Source organism: Pongo abelii, chromosome 8 (assembly GCF_028885655.2).
Source record: "Pongo abelii isolate AG06213 chromosome 8, NHGRI_mPonAbe1-v2.0_pri, whole genome shotgun sequence".
Lineage (NCBI taxonomy): Eukaryota > Metazoa > Chordata > Mammalia > Primates > Hominidae > Pongo > Pongo abelii.
The window spans coordinates 47,872,572-47,894,486 of NC_071993.2; the positions used below are offsets into that span (position 1 = coordinate 47,872,572).

The 21,915-nt window shown below is 38.4% G+C and overlaps 1 pseudogene; it reads left to right on the plus strand.

Annotated features, from left to right (window-relative positions):
- LOC112128513 (zinc finger protein 37A-like) overlaps nucleotides 1-21,533 on the plus strand; it is a 33,254-nt pseudogene extending 11,721 nt beyond the window's left edge.
- Nucleotides 21,534-21,915: the final 382 nt, after the last annotated feature.

Genomic DNA, 21,915 nt, shown 5'->3' on the forward strand with positions numbered 1-21,915 from the left:
ACTTTTTCACCCATTTCTAAGTATTTTTAAATTTCCTTTGTGCTTTCTTATTTGATCCATTAAACGTTAATATCCATGTTAAACATTTTTTTCTGTTACTGATTTCTAGCTTTATCCTATTACGGTCAGAAATTTTTTTTTTATTATTTCAGTCTTTTTAAATTTACTGAGATTTATTTTGTGCCCTAATCTGTGGGCTTCCCTGTAGAATGTTTCTTGTGCACTTGAGAATAATGCATATTCTGCTATTGGTAGGTGGAGTAGTCCACATACTTCTCTTAGGCCTACTTGGTTTATACCATTATTCAAATACTCTGTTTTCTTACTGATCTTCTGTCTGGATATTCTATCCATTAATGAAAGCAGAGCAATGAAGTGTCCAACTATTATTACCGAACTCTGCATTTCTTCAATTAAATCCGTCAGTGTTTGCTTTATATATTTGGTTCTATTTTCTTTGATCCATGTATGTTTCCAATTGATTTTTTTTATTAACACTTTTCCAGTTGTATAATGTCCTTCTTTGTTTCTTGTAACAGTTTTTTACTTAAAGTCTGTTTTTTTTTTGCTGTTGTTGTTTGTTCTTCTGGCATTAGTGTAGCTACCCAACACTCTTTTGGTTATTATTTGCATAAATATCTTTCTTCATCCTTTCACATTCAGCTTACTGGTTTTGGATCTACAATGAGTTTCTTGGAGACAGCTTATGGATAGATTTTTTTCTTTTTTTTTCCCCTTATTTTCTGTTTTTAATTTTTATGGATACCTAGTGAGTATATATATTTATGTGATTTATATACATGAGGTATTTTGATATAGGCCTACAATGTGTAAAATCACATCAGAGTGAGTGGGGTATCCATCACCTCCAGCACTTATCCTTTCTTTGTGTTACAATCAAATTATACTCTTAATTATTTTAAAATGTACAGTAAATTATTGTTGGGATTTGCTGGCAAGATGGCCGAATAGGAACAGCTCTGGTCTGCAGCTCTCAGACAGACTGATGCAAAATGTGGGTGATTTCTGCATTTTCAACTGAGGTACCTGGGTCATCTCACTGGGACTGGTGGGACAGTCAGTGCAGCCCATGGAGGGTGAGCCGAAGCAGGATGGGGCGTCATCTCATCCAGGAAACACAACGGGTCTGGGAACTCCCTCTCCTAGCCAAGGGAAGCCATTAGGGACTGAGCCATGAGGAATGGTGCACTCTGGCCCAGATACTGCACTTTTCACACAGTCTTCACAACCTGCAGACCAGGAGATTCCCTCTGGTGCCTATGCCACCAGGGCCTGGGTTGCAAGCACAAAACTTGGTGGCCATTTGGGCAGACACCAAGCTAGCTGCAGGAGTTTTTTTTTCATACCCCAGTGATGCCTTGGAACACCAATGAGACAGGACCGTTCACTCCCCTAGAAAGGGGGCTGAAGCTGGGGATCCAGTGACCTGGCTTGGCAGGTCCTACCCCCATGGAGCCCAGCAAGCTAAGATCCACTGGCTTGAAATTCTCACTGCCAGCCCAGCAGTCTGAGCTCAACGTGGGATACTCGAAACTTTTGGGAGGAGGGGCCCCTGCCATTGCTGAGGCTTGTGTAGGCAGTTTTACCCTCACAGTGTAAACAAAGCTGCCTGGAAGATCAAACTGGGTGGAACGCACCACAGCTCAGCAAGGCTGAGACTGTCTCTCTAGATTCCTCCTCTCTGGGCAGGGCATCTCTGACAAAAAAGGCAGCATCCCCAATCAGGAGCTTATAGATAAAACCCCCATCTCCCTGGGATAGAGCACCTGGGGGAAGGGGTGGCTGTGGGCACAGTTTCAGCAGACTTAAAGGTTCCTTCCTGATGGCTCTGAAGAGAGCAGCAGATCTCCCAGCACAGCGTTCAAGCTCTGCTCAAGGTCAGACTGCCTCCTGAAATGAGTCACTGACCCCCATGTCTCCTGACTGGGAGACACCTTCCAGTAGGGGCCGACAGACACATCATACAGGAGAGCCCCAGCTGGCCTCTGGCAGGTGACCCTCTGGGACAAAGCTTCCAGAGAAAGGAACAGGCAGCAATCTTTGCTGTTCAGCAGCCTCCACTGGTGATACCCAGCAAACAGGGTCTGGAGTGGAACTCCAGCAAACTCCAGCAGACGTGCAGCAGAGGGGCCTGACTGTTAGGAGGAAAACTAACAAACAAAAAGGAATAAGATCAACATCAAAAAAAAAAGGGCATCCACTCAGAGACCCCATCTGTAGGTCACCAACATCAAACACCAAAGTTAAGGAAATCCATGAAGATGGGGAGAAACCAGTGTAAAAAGCTGAAAATTCCAAAAACAAGAATGCCTCTTCTCCTCCAAAGGATCACAACTCCTTGCCAGCAAGGGAAGAAAACTGGATGGAGAATGAGTTTGACAAATTGACAGAAGTAGGCTTCAGAAGGTAGATAATATCTAACTACTCCAAGCTAAAGGAGCATGTTCTATCCCAATGCAAGGGAGCTAAGAACATTGAAAAAAGATTAGACGTATTGCTAACTAGAATAACCATTTTAGAGAAGAACATAAATCACCTGATGGAGCTGAAAAACACAGCATGAGAACTTCATGAAGCATACACAAGTATCAATAGCTGACTCAATCAAGTGGAAGAAAAGGTATAAGAGATTGAAGATCAGATTAATGAAATAAAGTGAGAAGACAAGATTACAGAAAAAAGAACAAAAAGGAATGAACAAAGCTTCCAAGAAATATGGGACTATGTGAAAATACCATATCTATGTTTGTTTGGTGTACCTGAAAGTGACAGGCAGAATGGAACCAAGTTGGAAAACACCCTTCAGGATATCATCCAGGGGAACTTTCCCAACCTAGCAAGAGAGGCCAACATTCAAATTCAGGAAATACAGAGAATACCAAAAAGATACTCCTTGAAAAGAGCAACCCCAAGACATATAATCATCAGATTCAGCAAGGTTGAAATGAAGGAAAAAATTTTAAGGTCAGCAAGAGAGAAAGGTCAGGTCACCCACAAAGGGAAGCCCAACAGACTAACAGCAGCTCTCCCTGCAGAAACACTTCAAGCCGGAAAAGCATGGGTGCCAATATTCAACATTCTTAAAGAAAGGAATTTTCAACCCAGAATTGCATATCCAGCCAAACAAAGCTTCATAAGTGAAGGAGAAATAAAATCCTTTACAGACAAGCAAATTCTGAGAGATTTTGTCACCAACAGGCCTGCCTTACAAGAGTTCCTGAAGGAAGCCCTAAACGTGGAAGGGAATAACCAGTACCAGCCACTGCAACAACATACCAAATTGTAAAGACCATTGACACTATGAAAAAACTGCATCAGCTAATGGGCAAAATAACCAGCTAGCATCATAATGACAGGATCAAATTCACATATAACAATATTAACCTGAAATGTAAATGGGCTAAATGCCCCAATTAAAAGACACAGACTGGCAAATTGGATGAAGAGTCACCACCCATCAGTGTGCTGTACTCAGGAGACCCATCTCATGTGCAAAGACACACATCAAAATAAAGGGATGGAGGAATATTTACTAAGCAAATGGAAAGCAAAGAAAGCAGGGGTTACAATCTTAGTCTCTGATGAAACAGGCTTTAAACCAATGAAGATCAAAAGAGACAAAGAAGGGCATTACCTAATGGTAAAGGGATCAATGCAACAAGAAGAGCTAACTATCCTAAATATATATGCACTTAATACAGGAGCACTCAGATTCATAAAGCAAGTTCTTAGAGACCTACAAAGACTCCCACACAATAATAGTGGGAGACTTTAACATCCCACTGTCAATATTAGACAGTTCAACAAGACAGAAAATTAACAAGGATATTCAGAACGTTAACTCAGCTCTGAACCAAGCAGACCTAATAGACATCTACAGAACTCTCCCACCCAAATCAACAGAATATGTATTATTCTCAGCACCACAACACATTTATTCTAAAATTGACCACATAATTGGAAGTAAAACACTCCTCAGCAAATACAAAAGAATGGAAATCATAACAGTCTCTCAGAACACAGTGCAATCAAATTAGAAATCAGGATTAAGAATCTCACTCAAAACTGCACAATTACATGAAAACTGAACTACCTGCTCCTGAATGACTGCTGGGTAAATAACAAAATTAAGGCAGAAATAAAGAAGTTATTTGAAACCAATGAGAGCAAAGACACAACATACCAGAATCTCTGGGACACATTTAAAGTAGTGTCTAGAGGGAAATTTGTAGCACTAAATGCCCACAACAGAAAGCAGGAAAGATGTAAATTAGACACCCTAACATCATAATTAAAAGAACTAGAGAAGCAAGAGCAAACAAATTCAAAAGCTAGCAGAAGACAAGAAATAACTAAGATCAGAGCAGAACTGATGGAGATAGAAATACGAAAAACCCTTCAAAAAATCAGTGAACCCAGGAGCTGGTTTTTTGAAAAGATAAACAAAATAGAATAGCCAGAAGAATAAAGAAGAAAAGAGAGAAGAATCAAATAGACGCAATAAAAAATGATAAAGGGGCTATCACTACTGATCCCAGAGAAATACAAATTACCATCAGATAATACTGTAAACACCTCTATGCAAATAAACTGGAAAATCTAGAAGAAATGGATAGATTCCTGGACACATACACCCTCCCAAATCTAAAGCAGGAAGAAGTCAAATCCCTGAATAGACCAATAACAAGTTCTGAATTTGAGGCAGTAATAACCTACCAACCAAAGAAAGGTCTAGGACCAGATGGATTCACAGCCAGATACTACCAGAGGTACAAAGAGGAGCTGATACCATTCTCTCTGAAACTATTCCAAGTAATAGAAAAAGAGGGAATCCTCTCTAACTCATTTTATGTGGCCAGCATTGTCCTGATACCAAAACCTTGCAGGGACACAACAAAAAAAGAAAATTTCAGGCCAATATCCCTGATGAACATCTATGTAAAAATCCTCAATAAAATACTGTCAAACCAAATCAAGCAGCACATCAAAAAGCTTATCCACCACAATCAAGTTGGCTTCATCCCTGGCATGCAAGGCAGGTTCAACATAGGCAAATCAATAAACATAATCCATCACATACAGAGAACCAATGAAAAAAAAACACATGATTATCTCAATAGGTGCAGAAAAGGCCTTTGACAAAATTCAACACCCCTTCATGCTAAAAACTCTCAAAAAACTAGGTATCGATGGAATGTATCTCAAAATAATAAGAGGTATTTATGACAAACCCACAGCCAATATACTGAATGGGCAAAAACTGGAAGCATTCCCTTTGAAAACCAGCACAAGATAAGGATGCCCTCTCTTACCACTCCTATTCAACATAATATTGGAAGTTCTGGTCAGGGCATTCAGGCAAGAGAAAGAAATAAAGGGTCTTCAGATAGGAAAAGAGGAAGTCAGATTGTCTCTGTTTGCAGATGACATGATTGTATATTTAGAAAACTCCGTTGAATCAGCCCCAAATCTCCTAAAGCTGATAAGCAACTTCAGCAAAGTCTCAGGATACAAAATCATTGTGCAAAAATCACAACCATTCCTATACACCAATAATAGACAGAGAGCCAAATCATGAGTGAACTCCCATTCACAATTTCTACAAACAAAATTAAATACCTTGAAATACAACTTACACGGGATGTGAAGGACCTCTTCAAGGAGAACTACAAACCACTGCTCAAGGAAATAAGAGAGGACAGAAACAAATGAAAAAACATTCCATGCTTATGGATAGGAAGAATCAGTATCGTGAAAATGGGCATACTGCAAAGTAATGTATAGGTTCAATGCTATCCCCATCAAGTTACCATTAACATCCTCACAGAATTAGAAAAAATTACTTTAAATTTCATATGGAACCCAAAAAGAGCCCAGATAGCCAAGACAATTCTAAGCAAAAAGAACAAAGCTGGAGGCATCACACTACCTGACTTCAAACTATACTACAATGCTACAGTAACCAAAACAGCATGGTACTGGTACCAAAACAGATATATAGATAAATGGGACAGAACAGAGGCCTCAGAAATAACACCACATGTCTACAACCATCTGATCTTTGACAGACGTGACAAAAACAAGCAATGGGAAATGGATTCCCTATTTAATAAATGGTGTTAGGAAAACTGGCTAGCCATATGCAGAAAACTGAAACTGGACCCTTTCCTTACACTGCATACAAAAATTAACTCAACATGGATTAAAGACTTAAATGTAAGACCTAAAACCATAAAAACCCTAGAAGAAAACCTAGGCAATACCATTCAGGACATAGGCGTGGGCAAAGACTTCATGACTAAAACACCAAAAGCAAAGGCAACAAGAGCCAAAATTGACAAATGGGATCTAATTAAACTAAAGAGCTTCTGCACAGCAAAAGAAACTATCATCAGAGTGTACAGGCAACCAACAGAATGAGAGAAAAATTTTGCAATCTGTCTATCTGACATAGGGTTAATATCCAGAATCTACAAAGAATTTGAACAAATTTACAAGAAAAAAACAACCCCATCAAAAAGTGGGTGAAGGATATGAACAGACACTTCTCAAAAGAAGACATTTATGTGGCCAACAAACATATGAAAAAAAGCTCATCATCACTGGTCATTAGAGAAATGCAAATGAAAACCACAATGAGATACCACCTCACACCATTTAGAATGGCGAGCGTTAAAAAATTAGGAAACAGCAGATGCTGTAGAGGATGTGGAGAAATAGGAATGATTTTGTACTGTTATTGGGAGTGTAAATTAGTTCAACCATTGTGGAAGACAGTGTGGTGGTTCCTCAAGGATCTAGAACCAGAAATACCATTTGACCCAGCAATCCCATTACTGGGCATATGCCCAAAGGATTATAAATCATTCTACTATAAGGACACTTGCATATGTATGTTTTTTGTAGCACTATTCACAATAGCAAAGATTTGGAATGAATGTAAATGCCCATCAATGATAGACTGGATAAAGAAAATGTGGTACGTATACACCATGGAATACTATGCAGCCATAAAAAAGGATGAGTTCATGTCCTTTGCCGGGACATGGATGAAGGTGGAAACCATCATTCTCAGCAAACTAACACAAGAACAGAAAACCAAACATTGTATGTTCTCTCTCATATGTGGTAGTTGGACAATGAGAACACATGGACACAGGGAGGGGAACATCTCACATCAGGGCCTGTTGGAGGGTGGTGGGTTAGGGGAGAGATAGCATTAGGAGAAATACCTAATGTAGATGATGGGTTGATGGGTGCAGCAAACCACCATGGCACATGTATACCTATGTAACAAACCTGCATGTTCTGCAAGTGTGCCCCAGAACTTAAAGTATAATTTTAAAAAATTGTTGACTATAGTCACCCTGTGTTGTACTATCAAATACTCGATCTTATTCATTCTAATTATATTTTTGTATGTATTATTTGAAGAAATGTATCCACTCTGCCAATCTCTGCTATTTTTTGTATTTATTTAATCCTAATTTCTCTTTTAAGACGAAATCCAGATGAAAACTTGGTTTATAATCTTTTAATACTTCCCTTGTTTGTCATGAATTACATTTCAACCCAAAGGATTCCCTTTAGCATTCCTTGCAGAGTAAATATAGTAAAAACATACTCCCTTAGCTTGTGTTCATCTGGGAACGTCCTCATTATTGACAGCCATGTTTGCCCTGCATAGAATTCTCAGCTGACAGCTTTTTCTTTCAGCACTTTGAATATATCAATATAGTGCCTTCTAACCTCCAAGGTTTCTGCTGATGATCTTTTTGAGGTTTTTTGTATATGAAAAATTGCTTCTCCTTTGCATTTGATTCTCTGTCATTTTTTTTTTTTTTTCTGACTGTTTGCTCATAACGTCTTGGTGGATGTATTTGAGTTTATTTTGAGTCTATTGTGCTTCCTGGATGTGAAGATTTGTGTCTTTCACCAAATTTAGGAAGTTTAATTTTGGCTTTTCTGCAAATACTCTATTTCCTTCTCTCTCTTCTATTCTTCTACATTTCCCATAATGTTTTTGCTGGTCAGCTTGATGGTGTCCCATAGGTCTTTTGGGTTCCGTTTATTTTTCTTAATTCTTTTTTGCTCTGATTCTCAAACTTCATAATTTCAATAATCTTATACTTAAATTCACAGATTCTTTTTGGCATTCCCAAATCTGCTGTTGAACTCCTCTGGTGAATTCATTATTTCAATTATGGTACTTTTTAGTTTTAGAATGTCTATTTGGTGCTTTTTTATAATTTCAATCTCTTTATTGATATTTGGTTTGTAAGTTGTTTCATGGTTCTCTCTGGTGCTCGTGTGTTTTAGCTTTTGAGCATATTTAAGACAGTTGATTTAAAGTCTTTGTTTAAGAAGTGTTATGTTTGGTTTGCCTCTGGGATGTATCTGTCAATTTCTGTTTTTCCTTTGATTGGACAACACTTCCAGTTTCTTTGTATGCTTTGTGATTTTCTTGTTCCTGTTGAAACTGGGTATTTTAATATTATAATTTGGTAACTTTAGAAATCACTTTCTCATTCTTCTCTAGACTTTGCTGTTCTTAATTACTGAAGTCTTCAGTATCCATTTGTTTTTATGCATTTTTCAAACTTTTTTTGCAGTCTTATATGTGGTCACTGAATTCTCTCTCTTTAGGTTGTGTTCAGGTAGTGTTTTAACAAGCATTTTTCCTGGAAGGCCAGGTTTCAAACAACCACCACCAAACAAAAAAGAAAAAGAAAAAGAAAAAAACAAAAAACTAAAAAAAAAAAAACGACAAAACCCCTTTCTTATTATTTGCAAATTGGTTCTGTCCTGGGGCATTATTTAAGCACTTAGCCTGGTCCATTTAGAACTTCGTCTTAGTCTTCACTGCTTGCTTGAACTGAGCATAGAGATTAGCCAGAAGTAAAACCTTACGGTCTTTTCCGGTCTCTGCCAAGCTTCTCCTGTCCTGGGTTTGTGCTTGGCTTTCTGAATTCCCTAACGCATTTATGCCTAGTGTTCCATTATTGGAACACTAAGCATGTGGGAGTTATTTATATCCTACTGCTTAAGGTCATTTCAAGGTCTGATTACAAAAATTAAAAAAATTGTAACCTCAGGCATAAATGGGCTATAACGTACACAATGTTCTTGATTGCCCTCATTTCCCCTGGAAAAAAGTCTCTCTTTAGTTTTTTTTTTCTTCTGGAATTCATTATAGAATGGAATTTATCTCCTAGATTTATTTATATTTTACAAACTATTCTTTTATTATCTCTTCTTCCAGTTTTTATTTTGTGATAATTTGTGCAATTTTATACATTTAGATTTGTACAATTCTGCATTTTACATCCATTTTGTTTTCTTTCTTTCTTTTTCTTTCTTTTTTTTTTTTTTTTTTTGACAGAGTTTCACTCTTTTTGCCCAGGCTGGAGTACAGTGGTGTGATCTTGGCTCACTGTAACATCTGCCTCCTGGATTTTCAAGTGATTCTCCTGTCTCAGCCTCCTGAGTAGCTGGGATTACAGGCACCTGCCACCACGCCTGGCTAATTTTTGTATTTTTAGTAAAGAAGTAGTTTCACCATGTTGACCAGGCTGGTCTTGAACTCCTGACCTCGTGATCCTCCCGCCTTGGCCTACCAAAGTGCTGGGATTACAGGCGTGAGCCACCACACCTGACCTATTTTGTTTTCTAGTAGTGTTCACAGAGCATTTGTTTTGTTTTCACATTTAGACAAATATTAACATTTAATTTTGGAATGCTGTTTTTTTCTTCTCTGAAATATATATATATATATATATTTTTGAGATGGAGTCTCACCCTGTTACCCAGGCTGGAGTTCAGTGGCATGATCTTGGCTCACTGCAACCTCCAACTCCCAGATTCAAGAGATTCTCCTGCCTCAGCCTCCTGAGTAGCTGGGATTAAAGGCATCCACTGCCACACATGGCTGTTTTTTGTATTTTTAATAGAGATGGGGTTTCACCATGTTCGCTAGGCTGGTCTTGAACTCCAGACCTTAGGTCTCTCCCAAGCTTCAGAATCATCTCTGTAAACTTCCACTGGACATGCTCACTTCCATGACATGAAGACTTTCTAAGAGCTGCATGGCCTGCATGTGTCTTATTGTCACTCTGCACCCTCACCTCCCCCAACACCCAACCTCCTGGTTCTAATTTCCAGACCTTCTAAGGCCCCTATACAGGCCCTCTGGAAGTAGCCCTTCATCTCTTCCTTTGCTTAGTGAATTCCCTCTTCCACATGTCCACTGCTGCCCCTTAATATAGACAGTCTACCTCTAACGCTGCTCTCCAGCACAGTCTCCACTCTACTTTGGTGGCATTGCTTCCTGAGTGAAAACTGAATTACATTACAGGGATTCAGGTGTGTATTTTCAGTTCACCATCAACTTCTGCTATTTGCATCAATGACTTGGAGTCGGGGGAGCAGGGAGCCTATGGCCTAAAGGAGGTGTGCAAGATAATTGTATTTATGTCATATACTGCCAGTCCTTTAGGGCATGGGAGGAAACTATCAGCATGCCTATTTATATTTTTATCTAAAAAATAAGAACAAAATTAAGCTTTCCTTATATGTGGATTGTATTTTATTTACTTTTTAAATAAATATAAATAAAACTAGTAGTTGCTAAACATTTTTATGGATTAGATGAGTGATAAATATTTGGAGAACACTAACAGGATTAAAGCCAAAAGTATTTCCTAGTCTCCCTCATCTCCCATGCCTCTGCAACCTTTATCTCATCACAGATAAGACATGCTCTTATCCTGTTAAGCAATTCCATTGACTTGCCACATATTTTTTCAGGTTTTTAACCTTTTCTTAAGTTTTTGTTATATGTTTGCAAAGGAACTAAAGTTTTATCACTTCAGTGACGTCTAATATGTTGACACACTCTCACATGAATTTGCACAGAACACCTTTATGATCCATCTGTGTTGCACATATCTGTGGTGTGAGTCCTTTAAGTCCTGTGGTAGATATGTCTCTGTATGTATGTTTCCTTATGAGAAGATATGATCCTCTCTTGTAAGGAAGACTCTTGTATTCAAATTGGAATACTTAGAAACTAAGAAAGCTCTAGGCACATGTAGGTATTAAATATTTTTGCATTAAGTAATTAATGCACCGACAGGATGTTTCTGCTATGATTTTTTACCCACAATGTGTAACATAAAACAACATATATCATGGAGGTCCTTTATAACATTTTGTATTTAATTTTCAACAACAAAAATGGTAAGAATTAGTCACTAAACATCTTTTCTCACATCAGCTGATTCTTATCACGTCAGACTGAGCAAAACTGTGATTTTCCAGGGATCAGTGTCATTTAGGGATGTGACTATGGGCTTCACTCAAGACGAGTGGCAGCATCTGGACCCTGCTCAGAGGACCCTGTACAGGAATGTGATGCTGGAGAACTACAGCCACCTTGTCTCAGTAGATAGGTAGGAATTGTTTCCCATGTAGAAGGCCAGAATGCATGTCCTTTCTTATCAATAGAAACTTGTGGAAATTTTGTAAAATATAATATTTAGGTTTAAAATTTAGAGGTCAAGGACAATGTATCCCTTTTGGATACCAGAAAGAATATTTTCCTCTGCCCCATGACAGGATTAAATGAGGTGTGTGTGTGTGTGTGTGTGTGTGTGTGTGTGTGTCTGTGTGTGTATACTGTTTGGGGTATACTGTCTTCCTCCTTCAGGGAAACCCACCCAGTTTGTCAGAAGTAATATAATTCTCATTCACAAGGTATTGCATTCCTGAACCAGAAGTGACCCTCAAGTTGGAGAAAGGCAAGGAGCCATGGATATTAGAGGAAAAATTTCAAAGCCAGAGTCATCGGGCTGAGTTAGTGCCAGATGGAATTTAAAGGTAGGCAGATCACAAAGGGTAAGTTCAGATAATAAGACCATTGAAATGTTCTTCAGGAATCATATTTTAGAGGCTCTAGACCTTTGGAAGTAACATATTGACATGACCCAAATATCCAGTGGCTCTGAATCACACAGCATCTCCCAGTATCACTTCCATTCACACATCTTGTTTCTTTTTTAAATTGTGGTATAAATTATATAGTTGTCACAGCTTAAATTAAATTATATATATATATGAGACAATCATGTATCCATCATTGAGATGAATATATAGAGTGTTTTTCAGCACCCCTGGAAACCTCCCTGGTGTAGTCTTCCCATTAAAAAGCATCCCTCCTTCTATAAAATATTAAATATCTTTTTCTATACATGCTTTTTTGAGTTGCTCATTCATTAGCATTCTACCGTATTCACATTTTTTTACACAATTATTTTAAAATAGCCTGGGTCCAGTGGTTCATGCCTGTAATAGCAGCACTTTGGGAGGCTGAGGTGGAGGATGACTTGAGCCCAGGAATTTGAGACCAGCTTGGGCAACACGGGGAGACTCTATCTCTATGAAAACTTAAAAAATTAGCCAGACATGGTGGCACACACCTGCAGTCCCATGCCTGGCTTATTTTTGTGATCTCAGCTACTGGGGAGCTGATCTGAGAGTCTTGCTTTAGCCTGGGAAGAGGCTGCAGTGAGCTGTGTTTGTGCCATTGCACTGCAGCCTGGGTGACAGAGCAAGATTCTTTCTCTAAAATATAAAAAGCAATTAAAATTAAACATTCAAACACTAATGATTTCAGCGTGAAGCCTGAAAAAATTTGTGCTTGAAAAAGCTCTCTGGGTAATTCTGATAAACATTATTTATTAAGTATGATTGATATAAATATCTATGTAGGACACTGAGAGAAAATCATAGGTAAAGTAATGGCTGCCAGGAACATAGTAGTTGAAGGAAAACAGAACTGCATGGAATATTTTAAAATTCAGTGTTTAACAAAGAATATTGTTATAGCAATCCAGCTGATGTTTGTGCTTAAATGAATTATACAAACAGTCCTTTCACATTTTTTAGTAAATGAACCTGGAAGTGGAGGGAAAATTTGGGAAGGCAACTTTTTAAAAACACTGTTAGACTGTAAGCTGACAATGAAAAAACAATCAGTATAAAATTATGATGGGAATGAGCAATTTATGAGGGACAAACAGATGAACTTGCCTAGAGTGAAATATATTAATTCTAGACTTGTAAAAGAATGGCTTGGTTCTAATCTGAATCTAAAGGTAAAGATATGTCTACTTCAGTGATACCTTGTTAAAAAAAAAGTGTTTGTTCTTGGAACATTGGACTCAGTATAATATAGTACAGTTGATGGAATAAAGGGCAAATCCCATAGCCGGAATAGAACCATAAGCCTGATCCTGTGGCAATGATGAATTGTTCACTCATTGATTTCACTCTTATTGTTGCATACTTTTATTCCTAGTGAATCAGAGCTAGAAAAACAAGCCAGATGCAGTGGCTCATGTCTGTAATCCTAGCCCTTTCGAAGGCCAGTGTGGGTGGATTGCTTGAGGCCAGGAGTTTGAGACCAGCCTGGCTAACATGGCAAAATCCTGTCTCTACTATAAACATAAAAACTAGCTGAGCATGGCTGTGCATGCCTGTAGTCCCAGCTACTTGGGAGGTTGAGGCATGAGAATCGCTTGAACCCAGGAAGTGGAGGTTGCAGTGAGCTGAGATCACATCATTACACTCCAGCCTGGGTGACAGAGGAAGACTCTGTCTCAAAAACAACAACACACAGAATTGGAGCATGGATTATAGGACTATCTATGAATTAGAACTTTTAGAAATTTGATTTGTTGCTGCTGTGTTGAGTTGAAAAGAGGTGTAAGACTGGAAGTGTGCACATTGTTGTCATAATGTAGGTGTGAGGAGATAATGGCCTAAACTGAGCCTTCAAACATAATGCTAACTTTATTTCTCTTATATATCCTTGTCAACTAATCTTTCTTGTCACTCTATATTTCAGAATTAATTAATACCAGTAGAAACTATTCAAGAATGAAGTTCAATGAGTTTAACAAAGGTGGAAAATGTTTCTGTGATGAAAGCATGAAATAATTCATTTTGAAGAGGAACCTTCTGAATATAATAACAATGGGAATGGCTTCTGGCTGAATGAAGACCTCATTTGGCATCAGAAGATTACAAATTGGGAGCAACCTTTTGAATACAATGAATGTGGGAAAGCTTTCCCTGAGAATTCACTCTTCCTTTTACATAAGAGAGCTTACACAGGACAGAAAACATGCAAATATACTGAACATGGGAAAACCTGTGATATGTCGTTTTTTATTAGTCATCAGCAAACACATCCAAGAGAGAACCACTATGAATGTAATGAATGTGGAGAAAGTATCTTTGAGGAATCCATTCTCTTTGAACATCAGAGTGTTTACCCATTCAGCCAGAAGTTAAATACCACTCCAATTCAGAGAACCCACTCAATTAACAATATTATTGAATATAATGAATGTGGAACCTTTTTCAGTGAAAAATTAGTCCTTCATTTACAACAGAGAACACATTCAGGGGAAAAACCTTATGAATGTCATGAATGTGGAAAAACCTTCACCCAGAAGTCAGCCCACACAAGACGTCAGAGAACACACACAGGGAAAACCCTATGAATGTCACGGATGTGGGAAGACCTTCTATAAGAATTCAGACCTCATTAGAAATCAAATAATTCCCACAGGGGAGAGACCTTACAGGTGTCATGAATGGAGAAATCCTTCAGTGAAAAGTCATCCCTTACTCAACATCAGAGAACACACATGCGGAGAAACCATATGAATGTCATGAATGTGGGAAAACCTCGTTTAAGTCAGTTCTTACTGTGCATCAGAAAACACACAGGGGAGAAGCCCTATGAATGCTATGCATGTGGAAACACCTTTCTCGGAAAATCAGACCTCATTGAACATCAAAGAATTCACACAGGAGAAAAACCTCATGAATGTAATGAATGTGGGAAGTCATTCTCTGAGAAGTCAACCCTTAATAAACATCTAAGAACACACAGATGGGAAATCTTATGAATGTATTCAATGTGGAAAATTTTTCTGCTGCTACTACAGTTTCACAGAACATCTGAGAAGACACATGGGAGAAACCTTTTGGATGTAATGAATGTGGGAAAACCTTCCATCAGAAGTCGGCCCTAATTGTTCACCAGAGAACTCATAGAAGACAGAAACCCTATGGATGTAATGAAAGTGGAAAATCATTCTGTGTGAAGTCAAAACTCATTGCACATCATAGAACATACACAGGGGAGAAACCCTATGAATGTAATGTTTGTGGAAAGTAATTATTAAGTCAAAACTAACTGTACATCAGAGAACACACTTGAGGTGAAACCCTATAAATGTAGTAAGTGAGGGAAATTACTCTGGGTGAAGTCAGAACTTTGTAGAACAGAGAACGTAAAGGGTGAGAGAAATCTGTTAATATAATGATAATGAGAACACCTTTGCCATGAAGTCAGTTCTCACAGTATAGAAGAGAACTTAAAGAGGGAAAAACCAATCTGAAGATATGGAATGCAGGAAAACATTATTCTGGAATTTGGGCCATAGATTATGTTTAAAAACTAAAAGTGGAAAACACTTATTGGTGAATGACTATAGGAAACATTTTGCTCAATGCCACACCTCAGTAAACCTCAGAGAGTTCACACAGGGTGAAACCTGACTCAGCATCCCTAGGTTGAGAAGGGATGCATTTTTCTGCTACTACTACAGTTTCACAGAATATCTGAGAAGACACACAGTGGAGAAACCTTTTGGGTGTAATGAATGTGGGAAAACCTTTCATCAGAAGTCAGCCCTACTTGTTCACCACAGTACTCATATAAGACAGAAACCCTATGGATGTAATGAATGTGGAAAATCATTCTGTGTGAAGTCAAGAGGCCACAGAAAATGCCCAAAGTATAGGAAATTATAGGAAAGCATTTACTATAAGGTTATATTTTATAGAGTAAATGTAATAAGAAGTACCTTCTCAGTGAACATCAGATAGTAGAGAAAGTATTTTTAACTGTATCCAATGTGTGGATGTTTTAGGTTAAAATCTAAATTTAATATAGACCAGAGGTGTTGAATTACAGGATATCTAGCAATTTAAGAAAATGTAGAGAAAAGGTTTTTTGTTTGTTTGTTTGTTTTTTGTGATGGAGTCTCACTCTGCCACCCAGGCTGGAGTGCAGTGGCATGATCTTGGCTCACTGCAAGCTCTTCCTCCTGGGTTCACGCCATTCTCCTGCCTCAGCCTCCTGAGTAGCTGGGACTACAGGCACCTGCCACCACACCTGGCTAATTTTTTGTATTTTTAGTGGAGACGGTTTCACCATGGTCTCGATCCCCTGACCTCGTGATCTGCCTGCCTTGGCCTCCTAAAGTGCTGGGATTACAGGCATGAGCCGCCATGCAGAAAAAGGTTTTTATTGAGAAATAGCAGTTTACTTTGCTAATATCCAGTTCATTCATTGTCAATACTGCTGTTTTCTGAGACTTGAAAAGATGCCACTCTGGATCCAATGACTATAACTAGTTCAGAGGTTTATTGCTTAGCCATATGTAAAATAAGGGAAGATTTTTTTAGCAAAGGGAACCATAAGCAAGAGTGCTCTTGTATGTTGAGGAAGAAAGAGACCCTTAATCTGGGGCCATAGGACAGGAGCCCACCAGCAGGATTTTTGAATAATCCTGGGGCAGACTAATTTCAGGAGACCCGTCTCAGAACGGTGGATCAAAGGGGTAAGTCAACTTGCCTTGTATGAAGCTTATGAGGATTAGTAGAAGAGACTGGGTCCAGATTTCTGGTGGTTTCTGCCCTAGCAGATGTCCAACACATAAGCCAGGACATTCTGCTGTGAGTGACTTATTGTACCCAACTCTATTTCTTTCCAAACTGAAACACGTTTTTCATAGGTGATATAACTTTTAAAATGTATATAGATATAACTTAAATATGGGGCTTTGAAAAAGCACAAGTACGCTGGGCATGGTGGCTCGTACCTGTAATCCTGTGCTTTGGGAGGCTGAGGTGGGCAAGACCTGAGTTCCTGACCAGCCTGGCCAACACGATGAAACACTGTCTCTACTAAAAGTACAAAATTAGCCAGGCATGATGGCGCACACCTGTAGTCCTGGCTACTAGAGAGGCTGAGGTGGGAGGATCACTTGAACCTGGGAGGTGGAGGTTTCAGTGAGCTGAGATCATGCCACTGCACTCCAGCCTGAGTGACAGACACTTTCAAAAAAAAAAATAGATTTTGCTATTGGGTAAGGTATAGTAGTTGGCAGCAGAATAGACTGATTGAGGACAACAATAAAATTACAAAAAATATTTAAATGCAACTTATTGCTATAGAAGCAAAGAGAACTAAATGGGCAAAATTCTAGAGAGTGGTAAATCCCAGAAAGCACATGCACAGAATGAAGCTCTTTGCTCTGGGACCCTTTCTACTTCTGGATATAGGGAAGAACCTGAATACTGAACTTGGTTCAGGCAGCGGGCCATACCCTGGAGGTCAGGGGAAGTCATGGGGGAACCAGAAACCAGGAGAACAATCAAGACTGTAATGAAAAAAAAATGGATACATTAGGGGCTTCAAACACATATAATTTCTCAGGAAATTTCTAGATGTCTCATGCTGCATAGGGCAGGAGGCTGAAAAGCTAATTTGAGAAGAAAACAAGTAGGATTTTTATGTTGTTTTGCATTTTGCATTATGGAGGAGAAATGATTAGAACTTAGAAAGTGCCAGCGGGTTTGTCCTTTTGTGAACATGCCATTAATAAAAGCCCTGGAAACAAGGTCATACCAGAGATTCATTGTGCCTTGTCACAACTGGAAACAATACCTGAGTGGAATATTCAAAAACGTGCCTAGAAAGAAAACTCTAGGACAGATGGCTTCACTGAAGTTATTCCAAATATTTAATAAATAAAGCATGCCATGCTTTTATAAACTCTTCTAGAAGAAAAAAATTGGAACTTTTCCAATTCAGTTTTTGAGGCCAGTGCAACCTTGATACCAAAACCAAAAAAACAAACAAACAAAAAACATAAAGCTATAGACCAAAGTCTCATAGATTTAGATGCAAAATCCTAAAATTGAAAAAAAAAAAAGTCTAGCCATATCCATAAACTGTATCATCACCAAGAGATGTTTATTAGGGCAATCAAAAGATGATTTATTATTTTAAAAAAATCAATGTGACCTTCCATTCCTTTCTTTTGATTCCCCTCTTTGACTCTTTATGTGTCTCTTTTGCCTTCCCTCCCCAGAGTGGAGGAGTTAGACTTGCATCGTGGGATGAGAGGAGTTGTGGCTATGTGTCTGCTGGCACCAAGAGGGCCGAGGGTGAGGTGTGGAAGGGACAGGTGGAGGAGATGGGCAGCATTGTTGAGAGATTGGTACCACTGAGCAAATAAATATGTTGAGAATGATGATGGCAAGGTTTCTCCCTGTTAGAGAAGGTATTTATAGAAATAGGAATGAGGAGAGCTAGAAAACCTGGAGTGTGGGATTAGAATAGAACTCATATCTTTTAAATATACAGGAACAATAGAGAAATTGTTGTGTTTGCCCATATATATATATATAGTGATTCATTCTACTGAGAGGACATAAACGCAGTGACACCTCAGTAACAGTAAGCACACCAACTGCCAAGTTATTAGTTCCTAAATACTATCCACAAAAAAGGGGACCAGGGATGATTCCTAGTCAGAGATTGGGAGAAAAAGAAGATGAGCCTGAATCACTTCATGTACCTAACAGTGAGAAAATACTCTGGCTGGGCTCAGTGGCTCATGCCTGTAATTCTAGCATGTTAGAAGGTCGAAGTGGGTGGGTTGCTTGAGCCCAGGAGTTTGAGACCAGCCTGGGCAACATGGCAAAACTGTCTCTACAAAAAAAAAATAAAAATTAGCCAGGCATGGTGGCATGCACCTGTCGTCCAACATACTCAGAAGGCAGAGAGGTGGGAGGATCACTTGAGCCTGGGATATTGAGACTGCATTGAGCTGTGATCGTGCCACTGCACTCCAGCCTGGAAGACAGAGTGAGACCCTGTCTCAGGAAAAAAGAAAAAAAAAAAGATGTCGCTCAGCAAGTTAATGGACAAACTGTGCAACATCCAGAAAACTTTAACATTCTTCAAAGAAATAGAAAACAGAATCCTAAAATTTATATGGAAACCACAAAAGACCTAGAATAGTCAGAGCTATCCTGAGCAAAAGGAATCAAACTGGAGGAATCATATTACCTGACTTCAAATTATTCTACAGAGCTACAGTAACCAAAACAGCATGATACTGGCATAAAAACAGACACATAGTAACAGAATAGACAACCCAGAAACAAATTCATACATCTACAGTGAACTCACTTTTGACAAAGGTATGAAGAACATACATTGGGGAAAAGATAGTGTCTTTAATAAATGGTGCTGGGAAAACTGGATATCCGTATGCAGAAGAATGAAACTAGACCCCTATCTCTTAGCATATACAAAAGTCAAAATTAATTGAGTTAAATCTAAGACCTCAAACTATGAAACAGCTAAAAGAAAACATTGGGGAATCTCTCCAGGACATTGGAGTGGGCAAGGATTTCTTGTGTAATACCTGACAAACAGGCAACCAAAGCAAAAGTGGACAAGTGGGATCACATCAAGTGAAAAACCTTCTGTATTGCAAAGGAAACAACAAAGTGAAGAGACAACCCATAGAATGGGAAAGAATATTTGCAAACTATCCATCTGTATTAGGCCATTCTTGAAGTACTATAAAGAAATACTTGAGACTGGGTAATTTATAAAGAAGAGGTTTAACTGGCTCACTGTTTTGTAGGCTGTACAGGAAGCATGGTGCTAACATCTGATCAGTGTGTAGGGAGGCATCAGGAAGCTTCCAACCATGGTGGAAGGCAAAAGGGGAATAAGTATCTCACATGGCAGGAGCAAGGGCAAAGAGAGGGGGAGGGAGGTGCCACACACTTAACCAGATCTTGTGAGTACTCAGGTCTTGTGAGGGTTGCTTGAAGTCATGGATACCCCATTTACCCTGATGTGTTTATACACATTTCATGACTATCAAAATATCTCATGTACCCCCATAAACATATACACCTATTTGTACCCACAAAAATTTAAAAATAAAGTTAATTTCAATGTTTAAAGACTCATTATTAAAATAATAGCAGTTTCTATAGATTTAATATTTCAATAAAACTCCCAATATTTACTCTTAACACTGGAAAAACTTTTCCAAAATGCATATGGCAGAAATATGGGTGTTGACGTGAGGACAGCATCAATTAATGAGGGATCTTCCCCCTTGACCAAAATATCTTCCACCAAGACCCACCTTTAATGCTGAGGATTACATCTCAAAATGAGATTTGGGCAGGGACTAATATCCAAACTATATCACTAGCTATATCAGGAGCTGTAACTATAAATATATCAGGAGCTATAACAATTCTACAGAAAAAAAATCTAATCTGAAAACTGGACAAAAATCTGAATAGACATTTCTCAAAAGAAGACATACAAATGGCAAACAGGCATGTGAAAATGTACTCAACATCATTGATCCATTAGAGAAATGCAAATCAAAACTACAATGAGATATCATCTCACCCCACCTAAAATGTCTTCTGTCCAAAAGACAGGTAATAACAAATGCTGAAGAGGATGTGGAGAAAAGGGAACCCTCGTGCACTGTGGAAATATATATTAGTACAACCACTATGGAGAACAGTTTGTAGGTACCTCAAAAACTAAAAATAGAGCTACCATACAATCCAGCAATTCCACTGGTAGGTATATACCCCAAAGAAAGGAAATCAGTATATTCAAGATAAATCTGCACCATGTTTACTGTAGCACTACTCGCAATAGCCAAGATTTGGAAGCAACCTAAGTGTCCATCAGCAGATGAATGGATAAATAAAATATGGTACATATACAAAATGGAGTACTATTCAGCCATAAAAAAGAATGAGATTCTGTCATTTGCAACATTATAGATGGAACTAGAGATCGTTAAGTGAAATAAGCCAGGCACAGCAAGACAGACATCACATGTTCTGACTTATTTGTTGGAGCTAAAGATGAAAACAAATGAACTTACAGATATAGAGTAGAAGGATGTTTACTGGAGACTGGGAAAGATAGTGGGGGCATGATGAGGGGGAAGTGGGGAACGTTAATGGTCACAAAAAAGTAGAATGACTAACACCTAGTATTCGATAGCACAACAAGGTTACTAAAGTCAATAATAATTGTACATTTTTGAGGTATAATTGAATTGTTTGTAACACAAAGGATAAATGCTTGAGGTTATGGATACCCCATTTACCCTGATGTGATTATTAGACATTGCATGCCTGTATCAATATAGCGTGAACCCGATAGATGTATATACCTAGTATGTACCCAAAAAAATTAAAAATAAAGTAAAAATTTCCATGATTAGGAAGACCATTATTAATATCAGTTTTCTTTAAATGTTTCTGTAAATTTAATACAATTTCAATAAAGCTTCCAATATTTATTCTTAATACTGGAAAAAGTTTTCCAAAATGTGTATGGCAGAAATAGGGCCAAAATAGGCAAGAGAACTATTTTTGAGATGTCAGTTTTCCTCAAATTGTTCTATTAATTAAACACCACCTGAATTAAAATTTGACAGTGGATTATAAATTTATGTGAATATTCAAAATAATTGTGAATACATGAGTCCAGAATCACAGCCATACACCATGAGGTGTTTGGGACATTTTCAGCAAATGTGCCAATGAAATCCAAGGGGAAAGATACATCTTCAAAAAGTCGTGTTAAATTTGACTCCCCAAAGCATATATAAAGCCTCAACTCATCATAGATCTAAATATAAGAGCTCAAAGTTAAAACTTGTAGAAGAAAAACTGAGAAAA